At 48.2% G+C, this 17,611-nt stretch overlaps 1 pseudogene; it reads right to left on the reverse strand.

The window, feature by feature from the left end:
- Positions 1-16,962, reverse strand: part of LOC144608756 (suppressor of tumorigenicity 14 protein homolog) — a 63,572-nt pseudogene extending 46,610 nt beyond the window's left edge.
- Positions 16,963-17,611: the final 649 nt, after the last annotated feature.

Genomic DNA, 17,611 nt, shown 5'->3' on the forward strand with positions numbered 1-17,611 from the left:
CAATGTTTGCGTTGGGACCTTCTTCAGAATGATGGAGTGGGGGCAAGGGTGGAAGCTGGGAAAGGGATGGGGGTGGGGCAAAGCCTGGCAAGTGATAGATCAGGGAAAATTAATTAGTTGATGGGCAGTAGGATGCCCACGCTGGGCAGTAAGATGCCCACGCTGGGCAGTAAGATGCCAACACTGGGCAGTAAGATGCCCACACTGGGCAGTAAGATGCCCACACTGGGCAGTAAGATGCCCACGCTGGGCAGTAAGATGCCCACGCTGGGCAGTAAGATGCCCACACTGGGCAGTAAGATGCCCACACTGGGCAGTAAGATGCCCACACTGGGCAGTAAGATGCCCACGCTGGGCAGTAAGATGTCCAAGCGCAATATGCGGTGCTGTTCCTCCCATCTGCGTGGCCTCACTCTGGCAATGGACGAGGCCCAAGACACAAAGGTCAGTATGGAATGAGAAGTGGAGTTGGAGTGGTTAGCAACTGGGAAGTCCAGCTGTCTTGGCGGACCGAGTGCAAGTGTTTGGTGAATTGGTTCCCTCGTCAACACTTGGCCTCGCCGATGTAAAAGAGACCACATCAGGAACACCAACTGCATCAGACAAAATCAAACACAAACTGTAGATGGTGGATCATTAAATCTGATGAAGGGGCTTAGACCTGAAACTGATTCTGTCTCCCTTTGCAAAGAACTACCTCACCTGCTTAGTGTATCTCTTCTGTATTTATTCCTTCTCTTTCCTATCTGTCAACTAACTTTCTCTGCCTCAATATTACTCCCAATCCTAGGCACTTAAACTTTGCATGCTGCTGTGCATGTGGGACTTTATTACTGATCTTCTGAAGTCCACGTCCATCACTTGCACTGGTCCCAATGATAGGGAAGTGAAGGAGGCATTGGGTATGACAGGTACGACAGTCAAAAGGTACAACAGAATCATAGGACATCCTCAACAGAGGCCAATCAGCCCATTCCATCATTACTAGCTCCCAGTTGATCCCATTCCACTCTCCTACCCACCCCACACCCTAACCTTCCCCGCCACCCCCTCCCCTCCCCCGCCACCCCCCCTCCCCACCCCCCCAACCCCTCCCCCCCTCCCCCAACCCCTCCCTCCCCCACCCCCTACACCTCCCCACCACCCACCCCTCCCCTCCCCACCAACCCCCTCCCCTCCCCACCCCCCCCTCCCCTCCCCTCCCCACCCCCCCCTCCCCTCCCCACCAACCCCTCCCCTCCCCTCCCCACCACCCCTCCCCTCCCCACCACCCTCATTCCCCACCCCACCACCCCCATTCCCCTCCCCACCACCCTCCTCACCTCCCCACCCCCCCCACCACTCCCCCCCAACTCCTCCCCCCCAACCCCTCCCCTCTCCAACCCCTCCCCTCTCCAACCCCTCCCTCTCCAACCCCTACCCTCCCCCCCCCCCCCCCCCCCCACTGTTCCTTCTGTCTCCCACTGGCCCTGTGCACAAATAACCTCAACTTTGGTGCTTTTATCTATTCTATCTACCTCTCTCTTCCTCTCATGAGAATAATGTTCATTGCTTCCCACAGATATATGTCATGAAGAAGCTTAGACTCGATGGGGAGCAGGTTTGTCTGCATCAACTCAAGAGACCGGGATTAGTCTGAATGAGAACATTTATAACAATACCAATAATGATAGTAAATTTCAAAACTGAGAAACTATAGAAAGCAAAGGTGATAACAAAAATCAGTAAAGGACAAAATAGATCAAAATAGCTAGGAACATACAAACAAATTGCAAAACCTTCTGGAGATTACAAGAGGTTTGCAATACTAAACCGCCCCTTTGAAACTGAGTCAGAGTCTCAATAATACAATATAAGCAAAACACAGTGTGGAGTAAACGTGGTCAGGCAGCATCTGTGGAGGCAGTGTAATCCAGACGTTTCAGGCTGGGCTGACCTGAAACATTCTGTCCATTCCCTCCATAATGGATGTGGCCTGTCCCGCTGAGTTACTCCAGCACTTTGCATTTGATCAGGATCAAGATTCTAGCAGTTCCTTGCGCAACAATAATGAGGACAGGTATGGCCTTCATTCCCTTGGTAATATTGTTCCCTTGGGAATAAAGACCGCACTTGCCTTCAGACTGTATCAGGGAGCTGTGCTCTGCATGGAATCTACAGCACACCTGCCCTGCACGTATCGCTTCAGCACACACTCACCATGTCCTCCACCGTCGCTGCCAGCTGCTTAAACGCCTCCGAATCAAAATCCTCCAGATCCTCGGTGAACTTCTTGTTGCTGATGGTGAGGTAACCGTTGTACATCTTCTTCATGCGATTATCCGGCCGAACTGATGGAGGTGGGAAGGTGAGTCAGCAAGTGAGAACTACTCTCATTGGAGATTTCTGCACTGACAAACTTCCATCTACAATACTACCAAAGCCATCCCTGTATTCACACGGTCATCTGGATATCAATGTCTGACCAGGCTCACTGTGCTCTGAATGTTTTATACCTTCTGGAGGCACTCTGCAGTCTGGATGTGAAACGCAGTCCAGTGTGTAAGAGTATTGTGCTCAAGATGAATCCCATCCAGAGTTGGGGCCAACAATCAGAGGGAACACACTTCAAATAAACAACTAAAGGCCCAGGAAGACACAAGGAGAAACTGCTCTGAGTAGACAAAAGTTACAATCTGAAACACTTTGCCTTCAGGTGCTGTGGAGAGAGGACCAGGCCGACCCTGCAGGTGAAAAACTCAACATCTATAACACCTGGGACTTCAACAGTGCCAAAAACAGGCGACTCTACACTGTCTCAGTGTTCCACTGCTCCACACTTGCACTGTCTCTGAGATACTTATCTAAGATGTATCTAACTGCTTACCTGTAGTGATACTTGTACTGAACTTTATACAAAAATAATTTCCACTGTACCTCGGTACAAATAAAGCACAATTGAAACATGGCGAGATAAACCTTTAAAACAGAGAATCTCTGTACTTTGTTTAGAGATACACCATTGAAACAAATCCTTTGGCCCACACTAACCATTCACCCGTTCACGCTAGTTCTGTGTTATCTCACTATCCACTCCTACACTAGGGGCAATTTGCAGAGGTCCACAAACCGCTATGTCCTTGGGATGAATTCCTGGGTTGTGGAGAAGGGCAATGGGAAGATAGCTCGACAGAGAAAGCACAGCCTTCATGGGCCGAATGGTCTTCATAGATGTACCAATGCAATGCGTATAAGCACCCTGTGCTCTGTGTACTTAACCCTGTTGGCATGCAAATGGTGTCTGTAAATACAGCATATTTGCAAGTGCACTATATACCTAGCCGATTGTGTGAAATACTTTGAATATTTATCTCTTTTGCAAACATTATACGCTGTGTATTTTAAGCACAGCTGATAAGCAGCCTGTGTTTGAGATATTTCATGCCGGGGTGGGTGAATTTTGCTCAAAACACTTAAGAGTTTTTGAAATCTCCTGGGGTATCTTTAAGCCACCCAGGCAATAGCGGCCTCAGTGGCAGAGCAAGCTTCTGTTCCCAGCTGCATCTTACCCCCAGAGTTAGGGGTGATGATCCTCCCTCTTCACCCACTGCCGTGATATTATACTCACAATGAAAATGCCAAACCAGCAGCCCAATCATCAGGGACAATAATGCCGCTCCAATGATTAACCCCACGAGTAAAGCCGTCTCCTTCCGGCTACGTTTCTCCAGCTTCTTCTGGTCACTTGCCGGAAGAAACTCCATCTCCTCAGGAATGCCATTTATTTCCTGCAGAAAGCCAGAACATACTGATATCAGCAAGCAGGGTCATTGTTTTACTCCCGTTCAACCCCTCATGCCCCCACCTCCCACCACATCAATGTTGAGTTTCCACCACCGAGACTAACATGGGATTAGTGAGGCAGAGACGGCATATGGAGACAAGTGCCCACACACCCAATGGTGGAAAATGGTTGGTTTGGAGCAAGATGGTGGAAAACGTTGTGATTAATAAACTTGCAGAATGAGACTCCAAATAAAAAATATTATATTATCGATAAATACATTTGGCAGATCTTAATGAAAAGAATAAGAAAACTACGTTGTCAAGTTGAAAAGAGTACAGAAATTTTTTATGAGGATGTTGCCAGGACTCTAGGGTGTGAGCTACAGGGAGAGGTTGAGTAGGCTGGCTTGGAGCGCAGGAGGATGAGGGGTGATCTTTTAGAGGTGTACAAAATCATCAGAGGAATAGAGGTTCTTGCCCAGAGAAGGGAAATCGAGGACCAGAGGGCATAGGTTGAAGGTGAAGGGTAAAGGTTCAATAGGAACCTGAGGGGTATATTTTTCACACAGAGGGTGGTGGGTGTATGGATCGAGCTGCCAGAGGAGGCAGGTACTATCGCAACGTTTAAGAAACAAATAGACAGTTACATGGAAAGGACAGCTTAAGAGAGATATGGGCCAAACATGGGAAGTTGGGCCTAATGTAAATGGGACATGTTGGTCGGTGTGGGCAAGTTGGAGCGAAGGGCCTGTTTCCAGGCTGTCAGACTCGATGACTATAACTATATCTTGCTACGATACTGGAATCTAAAGGAACTGAGGGATCTGGGAATCCAAACACATCAATAAGGTTGTATAAAACCCGAGAGAACTCTGGCTAGCTTCCGTAGAAAATAATCAAAAACAGAAATTATGGAAAGCTTCTCTCGATCTTTGGAGGGTGAATGCAAATCAAAGGTAAGGTTCACCACACCGTTACTGACAAGTCTGGGGATGGCCGTGACTCAGTGCAGAGTAGGGCAGGCTTATAACGTGCAGACACAGCATAAAGCACACACAGCAAAACCACCCACAACTATTGCTGATAGTGTTTTAAGTTTTAGTTTTTAGTTTTAGAGATACAGCTCGGAAACAGGCCCTTCGGCCCACATTAACACTATCCTACACGCACTAGGGTCATTTTACATTTATACCAAGCCAATTAACCTACAAACCTGCACGTCTTTGGGTTATGGGAGGAAACCGAAGATCTCGGAGAAAACCCCTGCGGTCACGGGGATAACGTACAAACTCCATAAAGACAGCACCCGTAGTCAGGATTGAACCCGGGTCTCTGGCACTTTAAGCGCTGTAAGGCAGCAACTCTACCGCTGCGCCACCATGCTGCTGTTGGTTTATTATTGTCACGGGCACAGAGATACTACAAAATACTGGTCTGTGTATTATCCAGTTAAATCATGAGTACATCATGTATCGCAAAAGCAAAAAGAAACAGAATGCAGAATATAATGTCAGAGCTAAAGAGGAAGTGCAGATTTTTTTAAAGTGGAAAGGCCACACAAGGTAGATTGGAAGATCGGGAATTCCTCCTTCCCATATGCAGGTCCGTTCTTAGTCTGACAACAGTGTGGGAAAAGTTAGGACTGGATCTGGTGGCACGTGCTTACAGGCTGTTGTATCTTCTGGTGATGGAGAATGGAGTAAAGAGCGAGCAATTCTTGGTTATGCGAACTGCTCTCCCGAGACAGTGTGAAGACTCAATCTGGCAATGGAGGAGGCCCAGGACAGATCGTTCCCGTAAGGGAACTTCACAGATGCTGCCTGACCCACTGAGTTCATCCAGCTCGTTGTTTATCGCTCAAGCTTGCAACATGATCAGCCATGATCACATTGAATGGCGGTGCTGGCTCGAAGGGCCGAATGGCCTACTCCTGCACCTATTGTCTAATGTCTCATGTGGCTTCACCTGAAATGTTGGTTCTTCACTGAACTCCGGTACATTGGTCAAGCAACTATCCTAGTTCCTGCCTCCCTCCACTTTTGGAGAAAGGAGTAACATTTACTATTTTCCAATTTATGTGGAGCCATTTTGGCGAATTAAACCAACACATCACCTTTCACTAAGAATTCCAAAACTCCGGTTTGAACTCCATCAAGACCCAGAGAGGTGTCAGCCTGAAGCTCCAACTCTCTGAAGTTTGAAGCCTGTGTCCCGGTAATTCCCCCCACCATCCCCCAGTACCTCTGTCCCAGTGAGTCCAATTCCCCCCACCACCCCCCAGTACCTCTGTCCCTTCCTATTTCTAATTTCCAGAAGGTTCTGGAGCAACCCTTGCATCTTCTACAGTGAAGACCAAGGAAAAATACCTGCTCAAATCAACTGATATCTTATATTCTGGTATTAATTCCCCAAACTTGATTTCTATAGGAACAACTTGGATAACCGAGATTTTTCAAAGTCTCCAGAAATCTCACTCTGTGTCCCTGTGTGGGAAAGAACTGCAGATGCTGGTTTAAACCAAAGATAGACACAAAAATTGAAGTAACTCAGCGGGACAGGCAGCATCTCTGGAGAAAAGGAATAGGTGATGTTTCAGGTCGAGATCCTTCTGCAGACACCCATGACCCGGGCATTAGGAGTTGCATGCTCTATGGGACTGAGCATAGAGCACATTAGGAGTTGCATGCTCTATGGGACTGAGCTGGTAGGGCAAGCTAGTGAGACTGAAGAAGGGTTTAAACCTGAAAGGTCACTTATTCCTTTTCTCCAGAGATGCAGTCTGACCCGCTGAGTTATCCAGCTTTTTGTGTGTCCCATGTTAAGAGAAAAAGATTAGTAAAGACAAATGTGGGTCCCTTGAAGGCAGAAACTGGTGAAATTATTATGGGTAACAAGGAAATGGCGGAAGAGTTGAACAGGTACTTCCGATCTATCTTCAATAAGGAAGACACAAACAATCTCCCAGATGTACTAGTGGACAGAGGATCTAGGGAGATAGAGGAACTGAAAGAAATTTGCATTAGGCGAGAAGTAGTATTGGGTAGACTGATGGGACTGAAGGTTGATAAATCCCCAGGGCCTGATGGTCTGCATCCCAGAGTACTCAAGGACGTGGCTCAAGAAATTGTGGATGCATTGGTGATCATTTTCCAATGTGCAATAGATTCAGGATCAGTTCCTGTGGATTGGAGGATAGCTAATGTTATCCCACTTTTCAAGAAAGGAGCGAGAGAGAAAACGGGGAATTACAGACCAGTTAGCCTGAAGTAATTAAAGAGGTAATAACAGCGCATTTGGATAGCGGTAAAAGGATTGGTCCAAGTCAGCATGGATTTATGAAAGGGAAATCCTGCTTAACTAATCTTCTGGAATTTTTTGAGGATGTGACAAGTAAAATGGATGAAGGGGAGCCAGTGGATGTAGTGTATCTAGACTTTCAGAAAGCCTTTGATAAGGTATTGGGGTAGGGTATTGACATGGATAGAAAATTGGTTGGCAGACAGGAAGCAAAGAGTAGGAATGAACGGGTCCTTTTCAAAATGGCAGGCAGTGGCGAGTGGAGTGCCGCAAGGCTCGGTGTTGGGGCCGCAACTATTTACAATATATATTAATGATTTGGATGATGGAATTAGAAGTAACACTAGCAAGTTTGCGGATGACACAAAGCTGGCAGTGTGAACTGCGAAGAGGATGTTAGGAGGTTGCAAGGTGACCTGGACAGGTTGAGTGAGTGGGCAGATGCATGGCAGATGCAGTATAATGTAGATAAATGTGAGGTTTTCCACTTTGGCGGCAACAATAAGGAGGCAGATTATTATCTCAATGGTGTAAGAAAATAACTGCAGATGCTGGTACAAATCGATTTATTCACAAAATGCTGGAGTAACTCAGCAGGTCAGGTGGCATCTCAGGAGAGAAGGAATGGGTGACGTTTCAGGTCGAGACCCTTCTTCAGACTGAATGGTGTCAGAATAGGTAAAGGGGAAGTGCAGCGAGACCTTGGTGTCTTTGTACCAGTCACTGAAAGTAAGCGTGCAGGTACAGCAGGCAGTGAAGAAAGCTAATGGCATGTTGGCCTTCATAACGAGAGGATTTGAGAGTAGGAGCAAAGAAATCCTTCTGCAGTTGTATAGTGCCCTGGTGAGACCACATCTGGAGTATTGTGTGCAGTTTTGGTCTCCTAATTTGAGGAAGGACATCCTTGCTATTGAGGCAGTGCAGCGTAAGTTCACGAGGTTAATCTCTGGGATGGAGGGACTGTCATATGCGGAAAGATTGAAAAGACTGGGCTTGTATTCGCTGGAGTTTAGAAGGATGAGAGGGGATCTTTTAGAGACACATAAAATTATAAAAGGACAAAATTATAAAATTATAAAAGTTCCCAATGTTGGGGGAGTCCAGAACAAGGAGACACAATCTAAGAATAAAGGGGAGGGCATTTGAAACTAAGGTGAGAAGAAACTTTTTCACCCAGAGAGTTGTGAATTTGGGGAATTCTCTGTCTCAGAAGGCAGTGGAGGCCAATTCACCGGATGAATTTAAAAGAGAGTTAGATAGAGCTCTAGGGGCTAGTGAAATCAAGGGATATGGGGAGAAGGTAGGCACAGGTTACTGATTGTAGATGATCAGCCATGATCACTATGAATGGCGGTGCTGGCTCGAAGGGCCAAATGGCCTCCTCCTGCACCTATATTCTATGTTTCTACGTCCCTGCTTAGCTTATTGCATGCCACAATTTTACCAGCCTCTCTCCAGACCAATACCAACTCTCTCCTGATGATCCAACAAAGTGCTGAGGCTGGAAACACTCAAGATAGACACAAAATGCTGGAGCAACTCAGCGGGTTAGGCAACAACTCCGGAGAAAAGGAATAGGTAATGTTTGTGTCGAGACCCTTCTTCAGGCAAGAGTGTTCTTCAAACACTCAGCAGGTCAGGCTGCATCTGTGAGAAGGGAGACTGAGCAAATGTTTCCAGTTGGAGACCCTTCAATTGAAGAGCAGGGCAAGTCTGCATAGGTTCTGATGGAGGCTCCTTAGCTCTATTTGACATTGGCTCTCTCCATCTGGCAAAAGGTATGGAAGTGTGAAAACGTACGCCTCCAGATTCAGCGACAGTTTCTTCCCAGCTGTTATCAGGCAACTGAACCATCCTACCACAACTAGAGAGCAGTCCTGAACTACTGTCTACTTCACTGGAGACCCTCAGACTATCTTTGATCGGACTTTACTGGCTTTATCTTGCATTAAACGTTATTCCCTATATGATGCACCTGTACACTGTGGATGTCTTGATGTCATGTATTGTTTTTCCGCCGACTAGCACACAACAAAACCTTTTCACTGTACACGTGACAATAATTACTCGGCTGTTTGTCTTCCCACACTGCGCACTGACCCTACCGAGTTCTTTCACCAACTCTCTTCCATATATATAACATATAACATATAACAACTACAGCATGGAAACAGGCCTGTCCGGCCCTACCAGTCCACGCCGACCATTCTCCCTGACCTAGTCTCATCTACCTGCACTCAGACCATAACCCTCTAATCCCCTCCTATCCATATACCTATCCAATTTACTCTTAAATAATAAAATCGAGCCAGCCTCCACCACTTCCACCGGAAGCCCATTCCATACAGCCACCACCCTCTGAGTAAAGAAGTTCCCCCTCATGTTACCCCTAAACCTTTGTCCCTCAATTCTGAAGCTATGTCCCCTTGTTGGAATCGTCCCCACTCTCAAAGGGAAAAGCCTACCCACGTCAACTCTGTCCGTCCCTCTCAAAATTTTAAAAACCTCTATCAAGTCCCCCCTCAACCTTCTACGCTCCAAAGAATAAAGACCCAACCTGTTCAACCTCTCTCTGTAGCCTAAGTGCTGAAACCCAGGCAACATTCTAGTAAATCTCCTCTGTACCCTCTCCATTTTGTCGACATCCTTCCTATAATTTGGCGACCAGAACTGCACACCATACTCCAGATTCGGCCTCACCAATGCCCTGTACAATTTCAACATTACATCCCAACTTCTATACTCGATGCTCTGATTTATAAAGGCAAGCATACCAAACGCCTTCTTCACCACCCCATCCACATGAGATTCCACCTTCAGGGAACAATGCACAGTTATTCCCAGATCCCTCTGTTCCACTGCATTCCTCAATTCCCTACCATTTACCCTGTACGTCCTATTTTGATTTGTCCTACCAAAATGCAGCACCTCACACTTATCAGCATTAAACTCCATCTGCCATCTTTCAGCCCACCCTTCCAAAAGGCCCAAGTCTCTCTGTAGACTTTGAAAATCTACCTCACTATCAACTACTCCACCTATCTTAGTATCATCTGCATACTTACTAATCCAATTTGCCACACCATCATCCAGATCATTAATGTAAATGACAAACAACAGTGGACCCAACACAGATCCTTGGGGTACTCCACTAGACACTGGCCTCCAACCTGACATACAATTGTCAACCGTTACCCTCTGGTATCTCCCATTCAGCCATTGTTGAATCCATCTTGCAACCTCACTATTAATACCCAACGATTTAACCTTCTTAATCAACCTTCCATGTGGAACCTTGTCAAATGTCTTACTAAAGTCCATATAGACAACATCCACAGCCTTGCCCTTATCAATTTCCCTGGTAACCTCTTCAAAAAATTCAAGAAGATTAGTCAAACATGACCTTCCAGGCACAAATCCATGTTGACTGTTTCTAATCAGGCCTTGTTTATCCAAATAATTATATATATTGTCCCTAAGTATCTTTTCCATTAATTTTCCCACCACAGACGTCAAACTAATAGGTCTATAATTGCTAGGTTTACTTTTAGAACCTTTTTTAAACAAGGGCACAACATGCGCAATGCGCAATGCACAACATTCACATTATTCCGATCTCAGTCCTTTCTAATTATTAAATATCTCCCTAAATTAATATGAAAACAATACGTAGTGAGGTCAATGAAACTTGGCTCAATGCTTTACATCATCACACAGAAGCCGTGTCCCCTGGTCTGTCCGCACCCACATGACTGCACACGCAGGCATGCCGAGACACGTACACAGCTCGTAGACACTGTGTCACCAACGTCACACCACGACTACTCAGAAATTAATATACTAAATCAAACGCTAGTAAAATCAGAGTTTCATAAGTACTTGGAGCAGAATTAGGCTATTTGGTCCATTAAGTCTTCTCCGCCATTCAATCATTGTTGACCTATCTTTCCCTCAACTCCATTCTCCTGCCTTCTCCCCACAACCCCTGACACCCGTACTAATCAAGAATATGTTAATCTCTGCCTTAAAAATATCCACTAATGGCCTCCATGGCTGTCTGTGGCAATGAATTCCACAGATTCACAACCCTCTGACTAACAAAATTCCTCCTCATCTCCTTCCCAAAGGAAAGAGTAAGAAATGAGAATGCTCCTCCCCTCAGTTGAAGGGACTGTGGTTGGGGTACACAGGGGCCCCACCGAGCCCCTTCACACAGGGGCCCCACCGAGCCCCTTCACACAGGGGCCCCACCGAGCCCCTTCACACCGAGCCCCCTCACACAGGGGCCCCACCGAGCCCCTTCACACAGCGGCCCCACCGAGCCCCTTCACACCGAGCCCCTTCACACCGAACCCCTTCAGGCCGAACCCCTTCACACCGAGCCCCTTCACACCGAACCCCTTCAGGCCGAACCCCTTCACACCGAGCCCCTTCACACAGGAGCCCCACCGAGCCCCTTCACACCGAGCCCCTTCATACCGAGCCCCTTCACACAGGGACCCCACTGAGCCCCTTCATACCGAGCCCCTTCACACAGCGGCCCCACCGAGCCCCTTCACACCGAGCCCCTTCATACAGCGGGCCCTTCACACAGCAGCCCCACCAAGCCCCTTCACACCGAGCCCATTCACACAGCGGCCCCACAAAGCCCCTTTATAACGTGCAGGCCAGTCCCTCAGAACTACTCCACTTCCCCAAATCCGAAGAGCAGCAGAGCAGTGCCGGGCCACAGGATGGCTTCTCACACTGTGTGACTGTGCAGCCAGGCTGTGGGGACATCACAAGGCCAGGCCTCGATAAACACTACACCAGGCCCACCCACTCCATATGTATGGGTTACCCAACCCATCGCCAGCCTCCTCAGCAAAGATCTGTTCGAGTGGGATCAACATAATGGTGACAGCAAGATGGATCCTGGTCACATCACCCTGCATCTCCAGTTTTAGTTTTAGAGATACAGCGTGTAAACGGCCCTTCGGCCCACCGAGTCTACACTGACCAGGGATCCCCATACACTAGCATTATCCTACACACACTAGGGACGATTTATATTTTTGCCAAAGCCAATTAATCTACAAACCTGTAAGTCCTTGGAGTGTGGGAGTAAACTGGAGCACCTGGAGAAAACCACGAGGTCACGGGGAGAACGTACAAACTCCATACAGACAGCATTCATGGTCAGGATGGAACTGGGGTCTCTGTGCTGTGAGGCAGCAACTCTACCGCTGCACCACTGTGCTGCCCTGGGTAGTCTGACCACAGCTGTGGACAACTCACACAATGACTAAGTTGTTCTGGTGATCTGCTAAACCAAGGCACCAAGTAAGTGTCTGGGATGCGAGCAAAACCACAAGGAAGGGGTCCCAATAGACAATAGAAAATAGGTGCAGGAGAAGGCCATTCGGCCCTTCGAGCCAGCACCGCCATTCAATGTGATCATGGCTGATCATTCTCAATCAGGAACGGGGTACTGCACCTATTTTCTATTGTCTATTGTCTATTGAAGGGGTCCCAATACCCTGAGCCAGTATTATTCATGTTCGTATATATAGGAATAGAATTAAGCCATTCGGCCCATCAAGTCTACTCCACCATTCACTCATGGCTGATCTATCTTTCCCTCTCAACCACATTCTCCTGCCTTCTCCCCATAACCCGACACCCGTACTAATCACGACTGTACCATTGCCAGGCCTCTGTTTATCGCAGCGTGTGGTGCAGCAGGTGGGGCTGCTGCCTCACAGCTCCAGCAACCAGGGTTCCATCCTGACCTCGTGCGCTGTCTGCACGTTCTCCCTGTAACTGAGGGCTTCCTCCAGCTGCTCTAGTTTCCTACCACACTCCACACACCTGTAGATTGTATGGTTAATTGGTGACTGTAAATGATCCTGAGTATATCAACGACTGATGGAGTCTGGGGAGGATAAAGCCCGTAGCAGTAGTTGTTGGTCGGGGGCGGGGGGGTGTTGGGAGCAGAGGGGGTTTGTGGAGTTGAGCACTCTGTGTTAGACCTCCCACCATCACAGGGGCCAGGGGGTGGAGGTCCACAACGAGCCTTCTCCAGATTGGTGAAGGGGCAGCCTTTGGGAGTGAGCTGGAGGGGCCCAGGCCAGGGCTTGGCACAGGCTTGCTGGTGACAGCCACAACTCATACAATTCAACAAGAAATTAAACAGAAATTGACATGGAGAGGGAACGCATTGTGTTTCTGGTTAATGATCTTTAGGAAAGGTTGCAGAGAAACCAATTTGCAGAGGAAGAGGCAAGGATGGAAGGATGACTTGTGCTGCAGTGGATGACAGGAGGGATAAACAATAAAATGTGTGAGGGAGGGCAGCAAAGAGGGCAGCTGTCAGTCTGGAGCAGGTGGGTGAGAGAAGCAGGGTAATGGTCGGAACACAACACAAGCTGAGGGGGGGCTGTTTGACATTGCCGTGCCGTGCCAGGCCAGGCTGTGCCCTGCCGTGCCAGGCCTTGCCGTGCCAGGCTGTGCCATGCCGTGCCAGGCCTCGCCTTGCCGTGCCAGGCTGTGCCGTTCCGTGCCAGGCTCTGCCGTGCCGTGCCAGGCTGTGCCGTGCCGTGCCAGGCCGTGCTGTGCCAGGCCATGCTGTGCCAGGCCTTGCCGTGCCGGGGGCAGGGGGCTGCTAGGGTTTGGGGTCAGGTTTGAGAATAGATGGGCATCGTGATTGGCATGGACCAGTTATGGGCAGCTTTCATGAAATAATGTTTCACAAAACAATCACCCAGGTTGTTCTCTAAGCTTGGGTATGTCCAATCACCTCGACATAACTATGCACATTGGACTTTGGCCATCAATCTGGTGCGCTACAATGCTGAGAACTATATTATACACTCTGTATTTTCCTCTTTACTTTATCTATTGTACAGGAGTCGGAACCGCAAATCTTTGAAGGGAGAAGTCCCCAGCTTGGAATCAAGGTAGCTACAGGTGCAACTTGTGGTGAAGAAGTGTTTAAAATTTAGTTTAGTTTAGGTTAGAGATACAGCGCAGAAACAGTCCCTTCAGCCCACCAAGTCCACAGTGATCACTAGCTCTATCCAACACACTAGGGACAATGTACAATTTTTACTGAAGCCAAATTAACCTACAAACCTGTACGTCATTGGAGTGTGGTTAGAAACCTGAGCACTCAGAAAACCCATGTGGTCAGAGGAAGAACATATAAACTCCATACAGACAGCACCTGTAGTCAGGATTGAACCCGGGTCTCCGGCGCTGTAAGGCAGCAACTCTACCTCTGCGCCAGAAGAGCGCTAATTTCTGAAGCATTCATGGTGAGACGAGGTTACAAAAACAATGGAGAATAGTATGTTGAAATATCGGCAACTGAGTGTGGGGAGGGGAGTGAGCACTGGTCTGGTAAATCCAGAGGTATCAAAGGCCTAGGTAAAGTTACAGCTGCAGAAATAAATTCCCTTAGCAACAGGAGATATCTGTCCCAATCACAGCTCTGTGACGAATGCGACAACTTTCTCACTCATTTCACCGCGGTTTCCAGGAATGGGAATGGGGGCGAGGGATTATTTTGACAAGAATCAGAGCAGAGACAGCACTTACATTGTCTTGTATACCATCCAATACAAGATCCAGACAAAACACAGCAACTCACATTCAGTCTGACGTAGGGTCCCGACCCAAACATCACCTGTCCGAGTTCTCCACAGATGCTGCCTGACCTGCTGAGATACTCTAGCACTTTGTATCTTATTTTGTAGACCAGCATGTGCAGTTCCTTGTGTCTACTGTGTGACCAACATCAGGCAGTGTGGGTGCCTGAGAATCTGATACCAGGGTACAGGTGGAACCGGTTCAGTATCAACCGGCATCACTGAGAAAACTAGTCCGGGACTATGGGGTGGCACAGAGTTGCTGCCTTACAGCGCCAGAGACACTGGTTTCTACGCTGTGTCTCTAAACTAAACCAAACTCAACGTTGTCCCACAATGTCCATGCTGAACATGAAGCCGTTCCACAAACCTCCACAGCCCAGGGCCGTCTTAACGCATGGGCCTGATGGGCACTTGCCCGGGGCCCCACGAGCATAGGGGCCCCATTTTATCGACCATTTACATTTTTATTCCTGTGAGTAGTTGTCGTAGGGGCCCCAGTACACTGCTTTGCCCGGGGCCCATAATGCTGTAAAGACGGCCCTGCCACAGCCTGCACATGATCCATGCCCGTCCATTTCCTTTGTCTAAACAAAGCTGCAGGCAGGTTGAGTAGAATCATCTCCAGTCTAGATCAACAGGAATGTACTATGGGGCACTAACAGGATATGTTTTAGTAATGCATAAGAACTATAGACCAATGAGGAAAATGGCAACAAAGCATTCTTGGTCTTTGGAGAGGAGAGGGAGGCTGCAGATCAGACTGGACCTTGCAGGGAGAGGGGTCGAGGGTGGATACCTTTCAACAGAGGCTGGGATCAGCAACCACGGAGCAGTGAAATAAACCAGTCGGCTGCCCGAGAGACGAGAGACAGATGTAGGAGAGGGCGAATGATCAGTTCTTGTGGCTGAGGGGAATTTCCAGTGCAATGCTGTGGGCAGCAGGAAGAGCAATTGCTAGGATTTTATACACAAGCACAGACTTGCGCTTGGTTAGATATCTTGGTCAGCAGGGACCAAGCAATAAGGCGAACAAGGCCTAATTTGTGTTAAGAAATTCACACAACCATTCAGCTGGGAAATGCAAGTTACACTTCATTCTGGGTGGAGGGGAAAATGCCTGAGAGGAGCAGTGGACATCATCAGCTCAACTTCCACCCAGAATGCATTGTGGGACCAGGAAGTGAGTTTCACGGTGAGCATGAGGAGGCAGAATAGATAGAGTCAGTGTGGAAACAGGCCCTTCAGCCTAGCTTGCCCACACCGGCCAACATGTCTCATCTACACTAATCCCCCCTGCTTGCATTTGGCCCAAATCCCTCTAAATCTGTCCTATCCAATATTTTGTGAACGTTACAATAGACCCTGCCTCAACTACCTCCTCCAGCAGCTCGTTAATACACCCACCACCCTTGACGTGAAAAAGCTACTGCTCAGCTTCCTATTAAATCTCTCCGCCCTCACCTTCAACCTATGTCCTCCAGTTCTCAATTCCCCTACACTGGGCAAGAGACTGTGCATCTACCCGATCTATACCTCTCACGATTTTGTACACCTTTCTTCTGGTTTGTTTTGGAGATACAGCGCGGAAACAGGCCCTTCGGCCCACCGAGTCCGCACCGACCAGTGATCCCCGCACATTAACGCTATCCCACACACACTAAGGACAATTTTTTACATTTATACCAAGCCAATTAACCCACAGACCTGTACATCTTTGGAGTGTGGGAGGAAGCCGAAGTTCTCAGGGAAAACCCATGCAGGTCGCAGGGAGAACGTACAAACTCCGTACAGACAGCACCCGTAGCCAGGATCGAACCTGGGTCTCTGGCGCTGTAAGCCCTGTAAGGCAGCAACTCTACAGCTGTGCCACAGTGCCGCCCTAAAGGGTGATCACCTCTAGAAATACCTCTATGAGATCACCCCTCGTCCTCCTGCGCTCCAAGGAATGGAGTCCCAGCCTGCCCAACCTATCCCTATAGTTCAGGCCCTAGAGTCCTGGCAGCACCTTGTAAATCTTTTCTGCACCCTTTCCGGTTTGAAAACATCTTTCCTACAACATGGTGCGCAAAACTGAAGGCAGTACTCTGAATGAGGCCTCACCAACACCTTATACAACTGCAACATGATCTCCCAACTTCTCTAAAGTTACGGCGATGTAAGTTTAGCCCAGAGGCAGCGCGGAAGCGGATGGAGATGAGCAGCAGATACTAGTTAGCAGACACCAGCTACACTCGTCCCACCTGCCCAGCTGTATAGACAGGCTGGTCATGTCCAACAAGGTCCATCAGCTACCCACACTTGTTGTGGGGACACAGGGGGCTCTGACAGAGGGGGAGGACTTGTCATTGCGGTTCTGGGTGATCTTTGAGCACCAGCCAGATCTGACGATGGAGAGCAGGAGCGATGGTGCCCAGCTGAACGTGACCACGTTCCCAGCATTCCTTGGAGCGCAGGAGGATGAGGGGTGATCTTATAGAGGTGTTTCTAGAGGGGATCAACCTTTGGGGTAGCACAGTGGCGCAGCTGTAGAGTTGCTGCCTTGCAGGGCTTACAGCGCCAGAGACCCAGGTTCGATCCTGGCTATGGGTGCTGTCTATACGGAGTTTGTACGGAGCAGAGTAAAGGGACAGACAGAGTGGAATTTACAAATGTACATCCACCATTTCAGAATGAGGGAAATAAAGCAAAATATAGATCTACAGATGTTAAAGTGGCATCATTGGAACAGACAATACTGGAGTCCATCCAGAGTAATTGGAAACAGTGATTGGCCAACATTTAAAAAACATGTCACAACCTGAGTTTATGACCAACAGAATAGATGAGGGCCAACGTTTAAGAAACATGTGGACATGTGCATGGATAGGACACGTATAGGACACGTATAGAGGGATAGGACACGTATAGAGGGATACGAG

Source organism: Rhinoraja longicauda, chromosome 32, assembly GCF_053455715.1.
Source record: "Rhinoraja longicauda isolate Sanriku21f chromosome 32, sRhiLon1.1, whole genome shotgun sequence".
NCBI lineage: Eukaryota > Metazoa > Chordata > Chondrichthyes > Rajiformes > Arhynchobatidae > Rhinoraja > Rhinoraja longicauda.